The sequence below is a fragment of the Lycium barbarum genome, chromosome 12 (assembly GCF_019175385.1).
Source record: "Lycium barbarum isolate Lr01 chromosome 12, ASM1917538v2, whole genome shotgun sequence".
NCBI lineage: Eukaryota > Viridiplantae > Streptophyta > Magnoliopsida > Solanales > Solanaceae > Lycium > Lycium barbarum.
Window position 1 is genome coordinate 80,418,413 of NC_083348.1, and position 7,715 is coordinate 80,426,127.

Genomic DNA, 7,715 nt, shown 5'->3' on the forward strand with positions numbered 1-7,715 from the left:
AGATATCTATCCTTCTTTTCACCTACAAAAACATGAAATTTAGACTCACATGACAAGAACAAAACCCCTTTTTTTCTTTGAACATTTAGGAACTCTCACATTGCACCATATTTTGGGGTGCAAGGTTCGAAAAAATGGAACGCATGAGAAGACAAGAACTGTTTTTTGCTCGTATATAAATTGTGACGTAAACTGAAAGCTTCTTTGTCCAAGACTTTTGATGTAATAATGATCCATTTAGTAAACAAGTATGTCATTAATAAGTATGTTTATGAAATTCATAATGCAATAGGGAAGTGCTACAACTGTTGAAATCATTCCCTTCCTCGTGTATTCTGAAAGCACTACGGTGATTTAGCTATTCCCAAAAGGAAGTCTTTAAAAAAAAATTGTTTATTCTTAAAGTGATTCAATCAATTAGGCTCATAATTAGTAATTACGTATCAACTTCTGGTTGACGTTATATTAGAATGCATATATACCAACCTGTACGAAATTGTAATGTTGAAGCTGAACGAAATAATCAGTATCTTTGAAAATACAATTTTTCATTAAAATAATTAAGATATTTTCAATCTATTGTTTTGACAAGTTAAACAACGAATCAAGCTTTTAAAATACTACTCGTAATGTGTCTTTATTAATCACAACTTGACCATCTTTAGTTACGTACGCAACCGGCGAAATGATTGAACATTTCGTTAGGATATATGTTACACCTCATGTCATTTCTACTTTCTATTTATGTAAGTTGCATAGCTATCTTTGTTATTTCTATTGCACCTAGAACTTTACTTTATTAATAAAAAGGGAAATATCTAAATTTATCCTTATGCTTTGTGAAATGACTCAAATTTATCATTATTAATAGCTGGGGTCAAATATATTATGCCATTAAAAGATTGACCCAATACTCATTCCTAACAATGGAAGCTTTTCAACACATGAACCTCTTCTACAAGAGAAAATGGTCAAACTTTATCCCTAAACGATGCAAAATGATTCAGATTGCGCCTGGACTTTGTGAAATTATGCAAAGTTTAAGAGCAAATTTGTGACCAACAGTGATATATCTAACTACAACAATTAATGGAGGGAATTTGGATCATTTTACAAAGTTTAAGGACAGATTTAAACATTTTTCCTTATTTAAAATTTTCTAACGAGAAATTCTTTCTTTCATTAAATTGTAAGCCCAATTAAAAAGTTCACGGAGATAATTGTTCTACATATACATTTATATAATCCCTCTATCTTAAATTATCTGTCGTTTTTTTGATTTACACGTCCCTTAAGAAATACTATTAAATAGAAGGGAAATTTAACCAACTTTACCCTTATTTATGTCTAAATTATGATTTCTCTCCTTTAAATATTTACTCTATTAATGTGTCACTACATTAATAATAAAATTTCACTAAGGATAAAATAGACAAAAATAATTAATTATGCCTTAAATTTCTAAGCTGACAAATAATTTGAGACAATTATTTTTAATAATTAAGATAAATAATTTGAGACGAATGGAGTATTTGTTTCATTATTTGTACCATCAACATCCTACTATCTTTTTCTGTTTCCTGGGAATATGCACATGCATTATCTTTAAAATTTCCAACACATAGAATGACCAAAAATAATTCCTTATCTAGTGGATATATGTCACATTCATTCAGCTCCAATTATTAATAAGTCTCTCCATCTCTCTCTTAACTGCACTGTTTATGATTTTGAAAAAATATTGGCTTCAAATACTTTTTTGAAAATTAGGGCGTGGGTGGTCTCCCAATGATTTTCAAGAGGGCCATTACTTATCCCTAAAACATATTGAATAGACCATTAAGGCTAGAGAAAGTTTGATTTTGTAGGGCAGGGCTATGACCATATATAAAAAATCACAATCAACCTGTAAGCTTTTATTTCCGCCTCATACATGATAGGGACTTGCATTAATTTTATTTAATATATATCTTATTATTCAACTATCTTGAAAAATTGAAGCCTAGCTAGTCTAATGATCAGCGATGAGTAATCACTCTCTCCTTGTTACTTTTGCCCTAGGCTAGTCCTGTAATAGGACCAATTAGCTGAAGTAAAACCAGTATATTTCAAAATTAGACACTTAATTGCACATATATATATTGAGAATCACGATCACTTATAGTAGTATAATTGATTAAACTAGAATCTTAAGAGCTCATTTGGTAGGAGGTCTTAGCTAAAATAGTCATGGTATTAGATGTGGTATTATTTTATATCATGTTTGGTTGATATCTTAGGACATGTATAACTAATACATGGATTATTTAATACATTAAGTGGTCGTTTGGTTTAAGGTATAACATGGGTTATGCCGGTACTAATTTTTATACCACGTTTGGTATAAGGTATAGATTTATTCCGGGATTATTTTATACCTTGTACCAAACGTGGTATAAAAATTAGTGCTGGAATAACTCAACTTATACCTTCTTAACCCACTTATACTGGGATTATTTTATACCATCTTTCAGATGGTATAAAATAATACCAACAGATGGTATAAAATAATACCAACAGATGGTATAAATTAGTCCCGGGATTGTAATCCCGGGACTATTTTGACCTCAAACCAAACGACCACTAAGTGGTCGTTTGGTTTGAGGTATAAAATGGGTTATGCCAGTACTAATTTTTATACCACGTTTGGTATAAGGTATAGATTTATCCCGGGATTATTTTATACCTTGTACCAAACGTGGTATAAAAATTAGTGCTGGAATAACTCAACTTATACCTTCTTAACCCACTTATACTGGGATTATTTTATACCATCTTTCAGATGGTATAAGATAATACCAACTGATGGGATAAATTAGTCCCGGGATAAATTAGTCCCGGGATTGTAATCCCGGGACTATTTTGACTAGCAACCAAACGACCACTAAAGGGTGTATTATCTTATCCCACCACCACGATGGGATAACTTATTCATGGATAGCTCATCCATGGATAAAAAACTAAAATGACAAAATTGGCCTTGTTTTGTTTCAAGAAACCTATAAAGGTCAAGCATCTAAGGGTATAATTGTAACAAATTATTTTTTAATTTTTAAAAATAAATAAATATTCAAATAGTATCTTTTGTGTCCAATTTTAGGGCAATGAACCAAACACTCAACAAAAATAATCTCTGTATTACTAATCCCCACATTACTAATCCCTGTATTATTAATTCATGTTATTAATACCTACATTACTAATCTCTGTGTTTATGTATAACAACAAAGCAATCTACAACTAAGTAAATCAAAATAAACTCTGAAATAATGGAAATTAATAAAACAAAAGGTATAAAATTCTTATTCATTAGTAATTTATATGAGATTTTAAAATTATTTTTATGACATTCATCAACATAGGTAAATTGTTAATGTATTTTCAAATGTCCACATTTATTTTAATTTTTTAACTAATTTCAATTATAATTTAACTCTTGAAATCGAATTTTATCTTACAAAAAAAAAGGGACAAAGAGTATATGCATTAAAACATTTTCCTATCGCGTGAGTGGTAATTTGAACATCATTCGAAAACAACAGCAGAGTGTAATTTGTGTTGTGGACCATGGAAATATATATTTTGCAATTCATGAAAGAGTCACTGACCCCAAAAGAATCAGAAAATTGATCATAAAATGGAGTACATGAAATTTCAAATTTTAATATTAAATTCATTAAATTAAAATCAGCCCCTACACCAATCATTCCAAATTAATGAAAGGAGGAAGGTGCAGTGTAGTGCTACACGTACCAGCAAGATCCATTTTCCGTCATCTATCACCATCAATAGTTGAATCCATTTGGCCAATACTATCCTTTTTAGCTTAATCATGTTGATTTTACTTCATTAATTTGTCAATAAATTCTTTTTTTATATATATATATATATATATATATATCTTTTAATTTCAGGTCCATTAATTAAAAAAGGGCAAGGTCGTTGTTAGACGTTATTAATAGACGAGAAACTATTTTAGAATCGCTCAATTTATTCATTTCTTTTGTCTTGATTTGATACTGTTATGTTATCGCTCAATTTTTCTTTTTCCTTTTATCTTGCTTTGTTCTTTTGAGCCGAGAGTCTACGGGAAACAACCTCCCTACACTAAAAGGTAGGGATAAGGTTTCTGTAAATCCTACCCTCCCAAATTTCATTTGTGAAAATACACTGGGTGCGTTATTTTATTGGGACATACAGTAGTGCTATTATATTTGGGATCGGTCAGGCATTTATTTGTGTATGTGCTTGATGGAATGCACTCATTACGTGCTAATCATGGCCGAGGTTTTGAGCTGTGACAAAGTCTCTTTAGTATCCCCCATCACTTATTATAAACAGGAAATTAACTCCCTCGGTCTGTCCCATTGTACGTGAAAATGTTTGCACGGTGATAAAAGAAAAATATTTTTTTTGTTTAACTCAATTCTAGAAGCTGATTTATGAGATGAGGATTGCCGATGTTATATAAGGAGAAAGATTTATATTATATTAAATGCGTGACATTTCAACACAATCATTTGCACTTTGTCCCTATTTTATGGCGGTGTTTACTTTTTCCCTTCAAATGAGTTGTTCTTTAATTTTTTTCCCGTTAAAATTAAACTTATGCCTAAAGAGATATAAGTTACGCATTATAATATTCACAAGTTATGTTCGCATTCTTAAAGAACTTATGCCCCGCTAGACATAAGTTAGATTTTGAATGGCAGAAATTAAAGACCAACCCATTTGAACGGCATAAATTAAAGACCAGTCCATTTGAAGGGGAAACCGAGCAATTATTTCACTGATCTATTTTGTTACACCTCGCATTTTTGTACGTTGAGTTTCGCTAAGTGCTAGTGTCCTAGTTTTGGGAAGTAGGACAAATTTTTCGAGGTCATGAGTATAGATATGTCCATCTTGGGTATATAAGAGAGTAAAACCATGTTTAGTAAGCCTCGGGAAGGTTTAAGACTTGTCGGATCATCGGAGTTAAGTTTTAGAGAAAGTTTGACAAAGTGTCACATTATGGCGCAATATGTGGCTCTCAGAGCACAACATGTGAGCCGCAAAACACGCTTTGAGAAGACGCAGTTGTGCAGCAAAGTGTGATAGTGAATTTTTTGTGATGTTGCGATGCCTGCCACATAACATGCAGCTCTCAAAGCGCGCTTTGCGACGCCGCAAACCTCGCAGCATGTTGTGTCGGTCCAGAATGCTTTGGACTATAAATAGACCAAATTGGACCCTAAATCATTATTTCACCATTTTTGGACCTAGATACTTCTACAACTCTCTCAACAAGTCTTCTTATGATCTAAGACCAAAATCACGGGCAAACCAAGTGATTCTAACATGAAGAATTCCATCATCATCACTAGATTGTTCTTCCTCTTGTGGTGTTGAATTTGGAGACTTCTTGGAGGTGAAGGAATTTCGAACTTAGAGTGATCCTTGTGATTGAAGGTAAGATTATCACTCCATCTTCATGTTTATAGTATTATTTGGCATTTACATAACTTATGGGAAGGAGAAATTGTGAAAGTAAGGTTTAAGTTGTGCTAGAACTTGTTCTTAGCTACGCTTGAGTATGAATTGTTCTAGACTTGGTATGGTTGTGATGTTGTTGGGCTGGTTTGTGCAATTAAAGTTGTAATAGGAAGTTGTTGGATTGTTAAGTGAGTTGTAAAGATGAAAAGGGAACTAGTGAAGGGTTGATGGTACCGAAATATGTATAGGATTGAGGAAAACAAGCTACATGAATCTTACACACATAAAATGTTCGACAAAATGTCTAAATGAGTTCTCTTATAGGTTATGAACCCATCGTTGATACGGATACTTCGTTTACTGTAGATAATCATTCATAGAGTGTATGAGGACTCGTGGGATCCGTATACTAAGAAGACAAGGTATGTTAAGGCTAATTCCTTTCTTTCTAAAGGCATGATTCTCTTCTTATGAACCCATACATGAACTCCATAATATCCTTATCCCCCTAAAGCTAGATGTTCATAATTCTCAAAGTTCTTATGATGCTAAAGACAGATGTTTTCTATGATGATAATGATGATGATGGTAATCCCATTTCTAGAGATTCTAAAGCTTATGGTTTTGATGTTATTATGAGATTATTGAGTTTATTTCATGATTTTATTCATTGTTATTGATCTCACCTTATGATAATCGTCCCTTCAAGGTAAGATATAGCGATGATGATTGCTTCATAATATAAATCGGAGGTTACTGACCTTACGTCACTCCGATAAAGTAGTAGCTTTTAGTTGGGCTCTCGTGCATGCTGTTTATATATATGGGATATGGGAAAAGGGTGAGGCGTTATATACGCATAACCACTTGATCAGTTAGTATACTATGATATCGTCCCTGACGCGAGATGCCCGGACGCGGGATATATGGTTATGGGCACATTCCGCAGCATAATATATTTATGGATCGGGCTGCACGTTCCGCAGCATAATACACTTATGGATCGGGCTGCACGTTCCGCAGCACTAATATGTTATATACGTATGAAAGATGTTTCTTTTAAAGGCTAAGCATGCAGGATATCTGCCTTAAGAGGCAATCAAATGTACATGTTATCTCTTTATCTCATGTTATGTTCCATATCTTTTGTTATGTTATTATTCATGCCTTACATACTCAGTACATTGTTCGTACTGACGTCCTTTCTTATGGACGCTGCGTTCATGCCCGCAGGAAAGCAGGGAGACGGATCAGGTCCTTAGGAGCTTCATCAGCGGAGTTTCAAGAGCGCTCCATTTGTTTCGAAGCTGCAGTTTATTGGTATTACTCTTTTGTATAGATATACTTGGCCATGGCGGAGTCCTGCTCCGTCTTTATGGATTCATGTATTCTATATAGAGATTTGTAGACAGATGTATCTAGATAACCTTATCAGTTCATATTGTTGTATAATATTTTGACAGTCTTGTCGGCTTATGGCGATGGACATAGTTGTTGATGATTACATAGAAATGTGCCGTTATCTTGTGTTATATGCCTTACAGATGATGATACCCATGAGATATCTTTGTGGTTCACCTAGAAATGATTATGAGATGTATGTTCAGAGGTGCTCGATAGGTTAGCTCCGGGCGTCCGTGACCCTCTGATTGGGTCGTGACATATTTGTCATTCGACGTGGAAATCCTCAACATTATCGCACTCAAAACAAATATATGATGCAACCAAAAAATAAAAAAAAAGAACAGGCGCAATATCATGTGCTTTCTGATTTATTTATTTTTGATGCAAGTATATCTTTTACTAGTCTTTTGTTTCCACTATCTTTGAGACCGATATTGCTGAGAGTGTCACAATTGGAGGCTTTCTCGAGATTAGCCAGGGATTCTCTTTCGTCCGAACTTTTCATGATTTGTCTTCTACTACTAGGTACTAAATTTTTTATTTTACGAGATACGAACAATAAACAAGAGTATATTGCAGAGCTCAAAGAATCGACAAGTGTGAAAACTGATGGCCGCAATTAGAAAATCAAAACATGTCCTTCGATAAAGAAGCCACCAAGCAAACTGCAAAACCCCTTATCTAAGGAATTCCACTTTCCGAGAATTTAAGGCTTATGAGGGATATAAATAATTAACGCACCAATGTTACATCTAAATCAAATCATATCAATTATTGTCGAATATTTTAATAAAATA

The 7,715-nt window shown here is 33.4% G+C and overlaps 1 long non-coding RNA gene across 1 annotated transcript; it reads left to right on the forward strand.

Annotated features, from left to right (window-relative positions):
- Nucleotides 1–5,306: 5,306 nt before the first annotated feature.
- Nucleotides 5,307–7,016, forward strand: LOC132623958 (uncharacterized). Its single transcript, XR_009576488.1, has 3 exons — nt 5,307–5,490; nt 5,839–5,936; nt 6,748–7,016. It is a non-coding gene; the product is annotated as an uncharacterized LOC132623958 (long non-coding RNA).
- Nucleotides 7,017–7,715: the final 699 nt, after the last annotated feature.